At 34.5% G+C, this 15573-nt stretch overlaps 1 pseudogene; it reads right to left on the bottom strand.

Annotated features, from left to right (window-relative positions):
• Positions 1 to 2499: 2499 nt before the first annotated feature.
• On the bottom strand, positions 2500 to 10371 carry LOC149250048 (xyloglucan endotransglucosylase protein 1-like; annotated as a pseudogene).
• Positions 10372 to 15573: the final 5202 nt, after the last annotated feature.

The following is a 15573-nucleotide window of genomic DNA, read 5'->3' as shown; positions in this document are numbered from 1 at the left end:
ATTTAGATGCAAACATTAACAAGATGAAACAGGTCAGCTAGCCACGTATAAACCCATATTTTCACTATTCTGTTTTGCACCTTATCACACACGAATATCTCTACCAATTTTAGTTGAAGGCAATTGAATTAGTGAAATCCCTTCAAAATGAGTCAAATGGCCTTCAAACTTGCAGATTTGAATAAAACCCGTTCAAATACAAGAGAGAGGTTTTTGGAGCGAGAATATTGGAATTTATCAAGGAGATTCCATAGTCAAAAAGTACAGATTTAATAATGTTTCGTGTTACTCTACCAATGTGACCTGGCGTGATACTTTCAGAAACCTTAAAAGCCTATTATTAATGTTTATTAAAGAGCTCAAAAACTTGGTACTGAATGAATGTATAAAAAATTATAACATGTCACAATTTGTTTCAATGTAGTTTATAATTTACCCACCAATCTGTTAGATTATAACACTGCAATATATTTGGAGACCTTTGAAGTAGCATTGCATTGTAGGAGGTAGTTGTCGAAACCTTAATAATATTTTATTATTTTGGCTTTTCATTAAAGATCCAATCTTCAAAAACGTGTAAGGCAGGTGGTTGTCACAACAGTCGAAAGAAATAAGATTTAAATTTTTTGTTTTTTGTTTTTCGTTTTTTTTTTTTTATTGAAAACCCAATTTTCAAAATTGGTGATTAGTCTAGTAATACAGCATCCCTTTATTATAAGTTTAGTATTTTAATTTTTAAAAGGTTCACATACTATGCATTCAATGTTGTTAATATTAGTGTGTATCCCATAATCCAATGCAAAAATATACACTGTAAAATATATACTTTATCTTTTAGATCCAATAGTATATATTAAATTATGTAAATCATAACATAAATCATATTAATTAATCTACTTTTGAGTTCTTATTGATAACATTCAATAGTTTTATTATGTTGGTCATCTTATATGTTTCATAAGATTTCCTTAGTCATATCTCATATATACAAATGTTATGGCATGTCTAGGTCAAGGACATTTGATTTCTGGTTTTGAAGATTTTATTGTGAGTGTTCCATGCAATTTCAAACCAAGATTCAAGATTTAATAAGTCATTTGTTTTATATAATCATTTTGTTTTTTATGATAAATATGTGAATTTTTTTAACATAACAATGTTATTGAAAGATAATTGTTTAGTGAAAGGTTAATTTATTATTAGAATATCACTCATGAAGAGAAAAATTTTAAATTTTTAAATATGATGTTTCTTGTAAGGAAGCATAAATACCCCAAACATAATAAAAAAAACATAATAATAAAAAAAAAAATAGTATAACCAGTGAAAAAAATCCAAATTCTTAGAAAAAAAGGGAGTTGACGATCTGCCCTTGTTACTGGCACATCTACTTGGCAGCAAATTTCATATGTCCATACTTGAATCTTTGTCCTTAGACTTAGTATGTGGCATTTTCAATGAGACACGAAAGAATTTGAGTTTTTTTGCCCGCACATGGCAAAGTAGTTAATTTCATTCCAATATTACATTTATGTATGTACTAGAGATGAATGAAGAATAGATGTCATAAACTGAACCCAAGAGCAGACAGAATTCTTCGAAGAATAGGGTGTCAAGAGTTCATAAAGAGAATAAATCTTTGAAGTTATGAAGTTGTGGGCTCATTTGCATTTGGGAGGCAGCTTTGATCTTAAATCACATACTTCTTTGGTAGCCTTTGAAGCCTCCACTTTCTTGGTTGGATTCTAAAGCTTCCATTGCTACAGAGATAGAAGAAGTAGCAGCATTGATGTTGGTTGGATTCCAAAGCTTCCACTGCTAAAGAGTTAGGAGAATGCAGCAAAGGGGGCGTTAGTCTAGTAGATCTTGACGAACCTTGCCAAATCATTTGTGTTCCAATCGCTAGAGAACATCCTCGTTCGTCAGCTTTTGATTCTTCCACTCTACCCAACTCTTTCATACTATTCTTTTGAATTATGAAACTTCTATGGTATCAGTTTAAGTTTTCAAGTATAAAGAATTGGTCAGGTGTGAAATAAATTGTGGGACGATATGCTTTCAAAGATAGATAATCGCTGATGTATCAAATTCTAACTACAGTTAGAGAAGCGATTCATTATCCACCTTACAAAAAAACATTAAAAATTGTAAGGGGAAGCAAATGGATATATGCCATCTCGGCCAAAGGTATTGGTGCGTGATAATCTGGCTTTTGAGATCAAGTGAATCAATTCTCAATTAGTGAATCATACTCAACAATGGTGTCAATATTTTCTTATAAAAAAAATATTGAAATTTACAATATAAAGGACATTGATATTATACGAAGAACAAAATAATCAGTCCCTCGGACTATTACAGATTTTTTATACATTATGTATTGGGAAAACAATGAAAGAATGGAGGTCACAGAATAGAGTTGAAGGAATAAAATAATGGTTGGAATGGCAGGGTATCTAAAATTCATCAATCAGACTATGGAGTTGAGTTGTTGAGGGCTCATTTGCATTCTGGAGGCAACCCCTGGGGGAACCTCTTGGTGTCAAAACAGTAATCATAGATCATATAGTTATTGCGCACCCACTTGAGCTTCTGTTCTCGGTTCGAGTCCAAAGCCTCCTCTACTGCGAAGTTAGAAGAAGCAGCAGCATTGAAGTTGTGGAAGGATGCAACAAAAGGACCTTTGCTCCAGTCTGTCTTGACGATTCCACCCCTAGTCGCCCAATCATCTGCATTCCAAAGGCTCGAATAGATCCTCATTGCTTGGCTCTTGAGATAGTGATATTTTTTATCCACTTTACCCAACTCCGTCTCCCTGTTCTTAAACACTCACACTGGAGTCTCGTCTATAGAAAATTTGAATAAAAAACATACATTTATATTTTTGTTAGATTCAGAAATTGTATTAAACGCTATGAGTGAATTGGTAATTAGAATACATACATGATTTGGCTTGAGGTCCAGAGGACAGAGTAAGTGTGAAAATCCAAGGTTGGGTCGAACCACAAGTAAAATTGTTGCTGACGTAGGAAAGACCTGCGATTACCCACAGTATGCATATGACTATGCATATATCTTTTTTACCAGGAATTTCATTGACCTGTCGGATCAAATCTTCATTAACTAAGGTTCAAGGCCCCCTTATGTAAAATCCCATGCAGAAACAATTTCACAAACTAACCACAGTTAAACCCTTAATCAATCCCTTCATCATCGGGACTTAATCACCTTCATAAACCTTCATTAAACTTTATGCCCGCACATATAAACCAAACCCCCACACTTATTCTTTGGTTATATTCATGGACTTACCTATAAAACCTTTTATGCACTTATTTCTATCATAAATCTTATATAATAGAAATACTCCACAACATACGTAAACTTACCTTTTTATCGCATTTCCTTTGCCTTGCACATTACCTGATGCTCCCTTTATCGCTATCGTGGGTTTAAAGGGCTCTTAAGAACTTGCCTTCGGAACTCCTGATCTGCGGGATGCAATCACACTATCCATCATACCACAACCTTTATATATATTCTCCTCACCATTGATTTCTTGCATCAGGTCCATCGGCTGCCGCAATTCTTCTTTCACATCGGATATGCGATAACTACAACTAGACTTCAAATAAAATATAGCCATGCCTAAACCTTTTTGAGTCCGCTCACATCGCACATTGCAATCGCATATCGCAATAGCTTAGGGCCGAGGTACATCTACCCTAGAATATTGTGATGCGATCTAATCGTTAATCGCATTGAATATCACACGTCACACTTTGCACTATCTTGTGGCCCAAGATTTATTCACTCACCATTGGAATATTGCGTTGTGGGGTTTATCGCGATCCTCCACCGTTGATCAAAGCACTGATCCAACAGTCAGCAATGATATCACTCATCGCAATCGCAATCGCTTAAGGTCAGGGTTCATTACTCCTGTGATATGTTGCGATGCAATTTCAATTAACGAATCTCCACCATTCATTTCGTGGCTCCATCTTATGCGACTTAATCCAGGCCGCTTGTCACAAACCAATCTCATCCGTTGATCGTCTAGATCCAACGGCTACTGTGCATCAACTCTTCACTTCTTGTTCTTCCCTTTACTTAGGTTTTTATTCCATTCTTCAATGTTTTTCTATGGTTCTTGGGTTTCTTCGGGGTTTCTCGTCCTTTATTGTTCTACTGCGCAATTCTTCCTGAGCTTGAGTCTACGTGTTCTTTAATTACTGCCCCTCCAGATCTTTCACTTTGATCCTTTGATCGGTTCAACGATCCATTATGAACCTCTATATTATTCTTCTCCTTTGTATATTCTGCCGAACTCCGCCTGCAACCTCTGTTACACAGAATACTCTGATTCACTCATAATTTATCAGTCAATGCTCAAAACACACATTTATATAGTTTTGGAATTAAATCTCTATATATGCATATATAAACAAATGATTACATATTAAGACTTTCTGTCTCTCTAGCCTGATTTTCAATGTCAGTGGCCTCTGTTTCACAATTCTGCATGTAGGCTTACAGTCACACTCTAACTAGCTTCATTATCTAACCTGTCTAACCTCTGTCTATGCCTTTTAGGATTACATTTATACAAAATGATTCTACAACCAATTCCTAGTTTAGATCCATAAACCTCTCAACAAAATCTTAAAATCTCTTCTTTATCCCTAAGGATCCTCTCTAATCCACAAAATCATGAACTAACTCCTAATCTAAGATTTACAATTAATTTGCAAATATCTCAATTTCAACTATACTAAATCTTTCATATTCTCCTACATTCGAGAATATTTACAAATATGCCTCACAATATTTAATTAAATCCCTATTCTCATTAAAATCACTCAATAGCCTAAATAATTACATTAATTCAATACTTAGGAAGCCAACTTCCTTAAAACACAAGACCCCCTATGTCTACTAAAACACAATGATTTTTCTTGAGCTGAATGCTCCTGCATCAGACTCCCCAGGTAAGAAAATTTATGTCCTCCTGGTCATAAGTCTAGATAATTGGTTCCTACTGGATCCCAGACTTTATTTTGTAATCTGTCTTTGCTTGTCAACTGTTCTATTGTTGCTGTTGTTTCCTTTTGTTCTCCAGGTCTCCATACCTTATGTTGTAATGCTCCACTTGCCATGCTTTCATAGTTTGTTGTTGTCTTCCTCTTGTTGTAGTTCCTTTCCTTTCTTGTTGTTATCTTCTTCTGAGACACTTTCATCATTAACCTTCTTATCAACTCAATTTCTTTGTCCAGTATATCCTCTGTCTGCTAATTGTCTTCAACTCTTAATTGTTGAATTTTCATTACTACTGCCACCCTTGCATCCTTACTCTCTTGTTCACTATTGTCTTGCACTTTCTCAGTTGCTGCTATATTGTCTTTTAGGACAATTTTCTACTTCTGCTTTCTGTACCTGTCAACTTCTTCCTGACTGTCATTTATGACAATTTCTTTGTCATCCTTCATCAGCGATTTATCCTGAACATTTATCCTTTACTTTTTTAACTTTCTTATTTGAAGGTCTAACTCTCTATATAACTCAATGATTTTACTTGGAGTAAAATTTGGAAATTTTACACAATCTCCCATTTCTTCATTTGCTATTGACCCATCATCAGATGGTCCTTCTTCCTCTGCTAAATCTTATTTAACATCCTTCGGTAGATGTTCTTTCTCTTCTTCTTTCATTTGGCTGTCCATCTGTGCCAAATATGTTCCAGTTTCTGCAACAAAATCTGCAATCATAAGACAATTATCAAAAGAAAAAATATAAGGCCCTTGTACTTCTTCTTCCTTTGGAAACCTTTTAGTACGTTGCTCTCATCTTTCCTTTAACTCCTCTGTCAGCACATCAATATGCTGATTCAAACTCAAAGAATTCTTGAGACTTTCAGCAAGTCTCTTTTCCACACCATCTGTTTTAATGATGCATCTCTGCACTTGTCCACTGTAGTGAACTGTTTCTTTTCTAGTCTCCTTGTCATACTCTGCTTCAAAACTTTCATCTTCGGGAAGGTATTCTTTCATGTTTTTGACAGCTTTAGAAGACTGCCTATCTTCTTCCAAACCTGCAACCATACACAAATTATCAGTTTTAAAACCACAAGACCTTATGGTCTCATTTGATGCTTCAGTCATCAAGTCTTTTGGTTGCTCTGAATCATTCATATGATTCAACTCCTCTATCTCTTCATCACTTTCAAAAAGTAATGGTCCATGTTCTGGTTCACATACCAAAATTTCAACACCTTCTCCAGCATTTCCCTTTTGCTGTAGCTCAACTCTTTCGAGCTTCTCTGTCTCCAATTTGACATCTATAATCTGTTCAAGTTCCCTCAGCTCCTTTATTAAATGCATATTTTCTTGCTAATTCCTTTTCTCTTGTAGCCTCTGCCACTTCACTTTCTTTGTCATGACATAACCATATTTCTAGTCCATCTCATTTATCTGCAGCATTTCCATTAATACTTCAAGCTGAACTGCTATCTCAGCCTTTTCTCTATCATATTCGTCCTCACTCATTCCCATGCTATTTTCCTTGGCATCTTTCTTCTTTTGTCCTCTGCTGTGATCTCTTTCAGAACCTCCGTTATGACTATCACTAGTCATCCTCATTTCCATCTCTATGAGTTCCTTTCACTTCACTATGAGTTGTGGAAGATTCTGCGACAACAATTCCTCCTTGCTGCCACTTACCTCACCAAGCTCTCCTCCGTACTTGGTCTTTTGGCAAGCCCTATGGTTCTCTATCTCTGGAACCTCCTTTGAGCACTTATCTCTACTTCTAGAATTCAACTCATCTGCACCTTCTAAGAACACAACTGTCCTCGTTATCCAACCTCTGTTAGAATTCCTCAAGGTTCTGCCACATTCTGCTTTCATTCAGAAACTCTTACCAGCTTCTTTTATCCCTAGAAATTCTACCCACATCCTCTATAGAATTGCCTTTGTGAGTTGCAACAATACCTCTGTAGTAACAAGTCTCCTCCTTGCTACATATGCCTCACTAAGCTTCTCTCCTTTGAGCTCAGTCTGTTAGCATTTCTCTGGTTCTTTCCTCGAACCTCTCTCTGACTAACAATTCTACCCAACACTTCTTTCGCTGGAATTGTTATCTCTAAGATAGCTCTACCCACAATCGCAACAGTGGAGCTGCCTCAACAACTTCTACCCAACCGCAGTTGGAAGTTGTTCTTAGTTTCTCTTGAGCACTCCTTGCTCTAGGTTGCTGCAATATTCTCACCTTCTTATGTTGTTACCTATGCATCAATATAAAGACCACAACTTTCCAATCTTCAAATCAAATTAAAATAAAAACATATCGTCTCACCTTCAAGATCTCTGTCTGATCTTGTCCCCCCATTCACCTGCACTTTGAATGGACTGTTCTTTTCTCCAGCCTTCAGCTGTATCTTCAAACTCTGCTACTTCAAGAACTTGTAAAAGTCCCTCTTACAGTTTAACTACTGCAATCTTACTCTAAAATTTAACTCATTCAATTTCTGCTAATCACTAGACAAATTTGCATACCTCACCTGTCTTTAGGATCTCACCTCTCCTGCAAATATGTTTCAGCAGATCTTCATGCTTCCACTGCCTTCAAGATTCAGCTACTGTCAATCAGATTTAGAATCTGCTTCTTTCTTTCAATCTCCTAGCTTTATCTTGGCAAAGCTCTAACTGTCAGTAACAATAACTCCTTCGCTGAGTCTTCTTTCACTGGTTCGTTCTTGCTCTGAGTTCTTCAAAAACATTTACTTGTTCCTGCTCTCATACCAAAATTGACGCAGGAAAGACCTGCGATTACCCACAGCATGCATATGACTATGCATATATCTTTTTGCCCAGGAATTTCATTGACTTGCGGGGTCAAATCTTCATTAACTAAGGTTCAAGGCCCCCTTATGTAAAATCCCATGCGGAAATTTTTTTATAAACTAACCACAATTCAACCCTTAATCAATCCTTTCATCATCGGGACTTAATCACCTTCATAAACCTTCATTAAACTTTATGCCCGCACATATAAACCAAACCCCCACACTTATTCTTTGGTTATATTCATGGACTTACCCATAAAACCTTTTATGCACTTATTTCTATCATAAATCTTATATAATAGAAATACTCCACAACATACGTAAACTTACCTTTTTATCACATTTCCTCTGCCTTGCACATTACTTGATGCTCCCTTTATCGCTATCGCGGGTTTCAAGGGCTCTTAAGAACTTGCCTTTGGAACTCCCTATCTGCGGGATGCAATCACACTATCCATCATACCACAACCTTTATATATATTCTCCTTACCATTGGTTTCTTGCATCAGGTCCATCAGCTGTCACAATTCTACTTTCGCATCCGATATGCAATAACTACAACTGGACTTTAAATAAAATACAACCGCGCCTAAACCTTTTTGGGTCCGCTCACATCGCACATCGCAATCGCATATCGCAATTGCTTAGGGCTGAGGTACATCTACCCTAGAATATTGTGATGCGATCTAGTCGACGATCGCATCGGATATCACATGTCGCACTTTGCACTATCTTATGGCCGAAGATTTATTCACTCAGCATTGGAAGATTGCGATGCAGGGTTTATCGCGATCCTCCACCGTTGATCAAAGCACTGATCCAAAGGTCACCAATGATATCGCTCATTGCAATCGCAATCGCTTAAGGCCGGGGTTCATTACTCCTGTGATATGTTGCGATGCGATTTCAATTAATGAATCTCCATCGTTCATTTCATGGCTCCATCTTATGCGACTTAATCCAAGCCGCTTGTCACGAACCAATCTCATCCGTTGATCGTCTAGATCCAATGGCTATTGTACATCAACTCTTCACTTCTTGTTCTTCTCTTTACTTAAGTTTTTATGCTATTCTTCAATGTTTTTCTATGGTTTTCGGGTTTCTTCGGGGTTTTTCTTCCTTCGCTGTTCTACTGCACAATTCCTCCTGAGCTTAAGTTTGCGTGTTTTTTAATTACTGTCCCTCCAGAGCTTTCACTTTGATCCTTCGATCGGTTCAACGATCCATTATGAACCTCTTTATTATTCTTCTCCTCTGTATATTCTGCCAAACTCTGCCTGCAACCTCTGTTACACAGAATACTCTGATTCACTCATAATTTATCAGTCAATGCTCAAAACGCACATTTATACAGTTTTGGAATTAAATCTTTGTATATGCATATATAAACAAATGATTACATATTAAGACTCTCTATCTCTTTGGCCTGATTTTCAATGTCAGTGGCCTATGTTTCACAATTCTGCCCGTAAGCTTACAGTCACACTCTAACTAGCTTAATTATCCAACCTGTCTAACCTCTGTCTATGCCTTTTAGGCTTACATTTATACAAAAGGATTCTACAACCAATTCCTGGTTTAGATCCATAAACTTCTCAACAAAATCCTAAAATCTCTTCTTTATCCCTAAGGATCCTCTCTAATCCACAAAATCATGAACTAACTCCTAATCTAAGATTTACAATTAATTCTCAAATATCTCAATCTCTCAACTATCCTAAATCTCTCATATTCTCCTACATTCAAGAGTATTTACAAATATGCCTCACAATATTTAATTAAATCTCTATTCTCATTAAAATCACTCAAAATCCTAAATAATTACATTAATTCAACACTTAAGAAACCAACTTCTTTAAAACACAAGACCCCCTATGTCTATTAAAATACAATTATTTTTCTTGAGCTGAATGCTCATGCATCAGATGTTCACGATTTCCAAGGCCCTGAGCGAAGACATTATTGTGCACGATATAGGGATCTCCATAGAGGTTGCCCAGAAATTCAAAATCTATTTTGTCATGTTTGGGGCCTTGAGAAGATAGCTGCAAGGGGGCATATACCAATAACATGTTAGCACAGCATAGGACAAGACATAGTTATGCCTTTCAGAGTATAATAGGGTGGAGGAGGGCAGAGTGACAAGAAAACATACATAATAGGCAGTGACTGTGCCTGCAGAGTTCCCATGTACCAATTTGATTTGCATATCAATCTTGGCAAACAGATACTCCTCCTCCTTAGATTGAAACCCACAACCTGTGATCAAAAGGAAGGATTAAGATGTCTAATAAGTGTACATGAAAATGAAATAGTTGCAGAGCACGTTGACATGAAAATCATATTTACAAAATATTACCTGAAGTTCGATCCAAAGCCAACTGCCACTGTTGGCCATTGTCAAGGATTTTAGGTTGATCATTGCCCCATGTAATGTCGACATCATTGTAGAAATTTGCAGAGACAGTTAGAAGAAGTGTGAATGAGATTAACAATAAAAGAAAGAGGAGGGGCATGCCCATTCCCATTGAATTAAAAGATATAAATGCAAGGACAGAGTAATGCAGGGAGAATATGAAGGGAAAGGAACAGAATAGGCCGAGACGCTGCGTGAAAATAGAATAGTGGATTGAATGAGTGAAAAAACAAGCAATAAGCTGAAATTGTTGTGGGAGAGCGATGTGCTGGGAGTGATGGCTGTTTGGGGTTATATATATCACATGAATGGCAGTAGGCAGCGTCTGGTAAATGAGCGAAGGGAATATGTGATCTCATCCGCGTGGAGGTGGAAGATGGAGGAAACGTGAAACACACGAGCGAGAGGGTATACGCGGCGGCCAGCCTAAATGAATGATCGAAGGCACCGTGGCAGCCAACGTTTAAGGGTGAGTTCCAACTTTAGTGGATTGCTTTCACTTGCGCGTGGGGCATATTCGAAAGTGACGTAATTACATGGACTTAAATGCGCAGAAGAAAGTAATGGAGTTGGAGTCCATTAAGAGCTCCGGCTGGCTCCAACATCCAACTGGCATTTCAACTCTCCGTACAATGTCAGGTAACCGCCTTTACTGGATTTGATGAGGTCGAATCGATTCTACTTTCTCTACTCAACGCACTTTACATAAAATTTGACATGTTTTTCAGACTTTCGCCATCCGAAAAGCCATATTTTGTACCAACTGCATTACACCTAAAAACCACAAACCTAAGTTTCCATTAAATATATTCAAAATTAAAAGTTTGCAAGTCGAGCCAGCGGGCTACGTAGTGGGTGCAGCGGGAGTGGCTTGGTTTTCCTATGATGCGAAAACATGATCTTTGGTTTTATATTGGAGTTGTCTATAATGTGATTTTTTGAGATTCCGGTGACGGAATCCGGTGGAAGAAATTGAGATGAAATCATGATTTGTTGCAGTTAAAATGGTTTTTTAACTGCATATTCGGATTCAGCATCCTGAAAAATCCCTGGGACGGTTTCATTGTGCAGAAATTAGCTATCAAACTTGGATTCCAATAAATTACTGCCGGATTTTCACCGGAAAAAATCGCCGGAAAGGCTTTCAAAAAGTCGCGTTAAAGACTACTCCTTTTATATTTGCTTGATGTAAATGAATTTTAATAATTATCGGAAAAGAGTAAAAGTTTATTATGGGTTAAGAAATTAAATAATATTAATATTTTTTAGGGAAGTAAATAAGGAAGAAGAATGTAAAATTAACCATTTATTTAAAATAAGTATTGTATTTAGTATTTTTCACCTAATTTAAAAATTATATTATAAAAAAATTATATAAAATATTATAATTTGCATTAATCAATACTTAATTATAATAAAATCGGATAAAATTTAAATATATTTAAATAAATCTTAAATTTTTTAAATAACGCAGGTTTAAAATAATTTATAATTTTAATAAAAATAATAATAATAAATAATATATATTAATATAATAAAGTAGAATTTGAAGAAATTTAAATATGTTTAAATGGATCCAAAATAACCAATATTTAGATTAACTTATATTTTTAATAAAAAACAATACATGTCGATATGATAAACTAAGACATGAAATTAGATTGAGAAACATGTGAAACGTCGAAGTAGCTTTAATAATTTAGTTTTTTTTAAGGTATAAAGTATTTTTTATTAATAATACTTTAAACTGATATGTTAAATTGTATTTACTGTTTAAAAATAGAACAAACAAGAATTTGCGGGCCTATTATAATAATCAAATGTATCTACAACCTTTCTGTGTTGAACGAAGCCTCTGTTGTTGGTTCAATCTCTGAGATCCACGCTGAGGATATCGTGATAGAGCAGGAGGATTTGAGATGGGAGAGGAGGCAAATTATGTACACTGGCATTTTTTAGTTTGTAAATACGTAGATATTTAAATCATTTAGTTTTTTTTTTCAAAGATTATAGGGTTTGATTTTTTTATTAATTTAGTATGGGTTAATGTAAGTTATAATGTTTTATATAATTTTTTATAAAATATAATTTTTAATTTGAATAGGATCACTATGAATGTCTTGTAATATGTTTTTTAAAATAATTTTTAAAATAAGTTCAAATTTTAAATATATTTAATATATTTTAGAGATTCAAAATTATCTATTTTTACTTTTCATTAGCTAATTTTGATTAATTTTATATCTCAACATTTTTTATGCCCACTAAAAAAGAAGATTACACTAAAAATTAAATGGCTTCCAATCACACATAGATTCCAAAATCATATTACAAAATATGTCATTGAACCAAAATGAAACTCATCAACTTATAAAACAAAGTTCCATATGAAGTATAGACTTTCTACTACATGATCTTTTATGAGTTCTATGTTATCATCATGGTACTTCTAATCATTATATTCATGAGTTCTATGTTATCATCATGGTACTTATAATCATTATATTCATTAGGAATTGAACTTCAATAGTCGCAAATAGTTGCATATTGTTTAAATAAAAGATTAGTTTTTAGTATTCAAACTTTGTAAAATGATAGTTCTTACTGCATTCTAAAACTAATGCATTATGTAGTTTTATGATTTAGCCAAAAATGTTGCATTCAACTCAGAATTCCTTTGAAAAAGGATAGTTCTTAATGCATCCTAAAATAGTAGTATCATTTCTCACTAATGCATTATGTAGTTTTATGATTTAACCAAAATGTTGCATTCAACTCAGAATTCCTTTGAAATGAATATAGGTATGATGTAATATTTTCTAATCGTTAAAGTTATGATACACTCTTCAATTCCAAAGATTCATTTGTTTTGGAATGTTTCCTTTACTAAAATTTACTCATATCTTAGAGAATTTTTGGGTGATTAATGAATGCCAAAGCGGATGTGGCGGTTAGAAACTAATCACGAGAATGATTTTAATCTCTGTGATTAAGAAACTAATCACGAGAATGATTTTAATCTCTGTGATTAAAATCAACACAAATATTTTCATTCCGATTTATTTATGTGTTCCCTTTCCCCTGCTCTTGCGTATGCTAGTTTTATAAAACCTAATATTTTCATTATTCTTTGTAATTATTGAAAACAACACTACTCAAATTTTATAATTTCTAAAGTCTATTTACATCACCTAAAGATAAAAATAATGGTCATTTTTTCCATCACAAGAAAACCAAGCGACACTCGCTGCGCCCACTCCCTAGCTAGCTAGCTCGACTTGGAAACTTTTACTTTTGATTATATTTAACGGAAACTTCGGTGTGTGGTTATGGAGTTGGTACAAAATATGGCTTTTCTGATGGCGAAAGTTTAAAAAAGACATATTTTTATAAAACAGGTCAAATCCAATTTTACGCAAAGTGCGTTGAGTGGAATCGATTGTGATGATCAGATCGAGTAAAGTCGGTTACCTGGAATTGTACGGAAAGTTGAATTGCCAGTTGGATGTTGGAGCCAGCCGGAGATCAGAGTGGACTCCATTACGACGTTCTCCTGCCCATTTAAATCCACGTCATTACCTCACTTTCGAGTATGCCCCACGAGCAAGTGAGAGCAATCCACTAAAGTTGGAACGCATTTTGACTGCCACGATGCCCTTTGATCATTCATTATGTTACGCTGCCCGCCGCCTATAGCACTCGTTGTTTTAACCAATTAAACTTAATTTTAATATTACCTTAAAGGAATGAATAATTTCAACTAAATAATATATTAAATAACAATAACAATTGAGAAACTAAACAATATGTTAAAATAACAGTCTTAATCTCAATAGTGTATTAAAAAATATAATAACCCTTTTTTATCATCGTTTTGGTTACCTTCAATAATATCATATATTTTTTAAGTAAATATTCAAGTTTGATTTTATATAGAGAAACTAGATATTATTTTAAAAATGATTTTTTTTTCCTTCTTGGAAAAATAATATATTTTTCCATTCACAATAATCAAAATTACATGTTGTAAATGGGCGTGTGCAATAATATGTCTTAGAAACCATAAAAACTAATTATTATTTTTTTTTCCTTTCCCACTTTTTGCCATCCTCGAATGCTAAGAGTGGATGTTACAATTTTAAAAATAATCTTACAAACTATAAAAATATATTTTTAAAATGATCATTAGTCATTTCTTATAGGATAGGTATGGACGTTGATTTAATTCGTAGCAATGTAAAATTGTATAAGGAAGACCATTTATAACGAAAATGATTAGTAAAATAGAAAAAAATATAATATATATATATATATATATATATATGGGGTCAATTTTATTAAGAAGTTTTTAAAGATATGTCATTTAGATGGACATTGTTAATAGAGTTGTAATATTTTAGCTTTTGGTATTGATTGTATAAACATTGATGAGTAATGAGAGTTATCACATATATATTAAAGAAAAAAATTAGCTTATGTAACACAAATATTTTAGGGAAGTCAATTTTGTTTGTCGTCAACCATGATCCTAATATATGTTGGTACCATATAGGTTTCATATACCTAGTTTGCAAGGGTTTTAGTTGAAAGTAAGTACAAGTTTGTGAAGTTTATTCATTGATACAAATACTTCAGAGCAATGATTCAAAAGGGAATAAGATTTGAATTTGATTGCAACTTATATGTCAAAAGTTGACCTTAAAGATTTATATAATTGAATTACAACTTTGAGTTGTCTTGACAGGGTTTCGTGACCCTGTGCAATGAGTAGTGGTTCTCCCTAATGAATGGTTTTAATTAGGTCATGCATTGTTCTGAACAAGGAATCTATTCAAACTTTGGCCCGACAATATTTACTGGTTTTGGCTTTCACCAATTGTCGTCGGGTCCACCATTTAGACTTTTATGAAGTGCAATAAATGAAATGTACCTACTCTAATATGAAAAAAGGAAAATAATTCCCAAACTAATATGATGGAGCCAAGGGAATAAACACAACATCAAATATCACTATTCATATTCTTAGCATGAAAGCTACCATGTAAATAAATGCAAAAACCTAAAAACTAGATACATACTGGAAAAAGTTTGAAAATGAATAGTTGATTATAGTAATGTGCTTATGGATATAGAAAAACAAATTAAACCATATTTCTTACACATGAGGAAAATATCCTCCCTAGTTGTTGGGTTCTCCTATCAAACTATTATTTTTCCCATTCGAGGGTTCCATTCCTATCGCCTACTCAAATCTCTTGCACCGCCTCCATCACCATGGTCTTAGTAGTGAGCACCATTTCATAATCCAAGGAAG

Source organism: Pinus tabuliformis, chromosome 7 (assembly GCF_031772625.1).
Source record: "Pinus tabuliformis cultivar Carrire ecotype Pingquan chromosome 7, CPIR1, whole genome shotgun sequence".
NCBI lineage: Eukaryota > Viridiplantae > Streptophyta > Pinopsida > Pinales > Pinaceae > Pinus > Pinus tabuliformis.
Note: the sequence above shows the minus strand (reverse complement) of the source record. Positions and strands in the feature narration are given on the sequence as shown.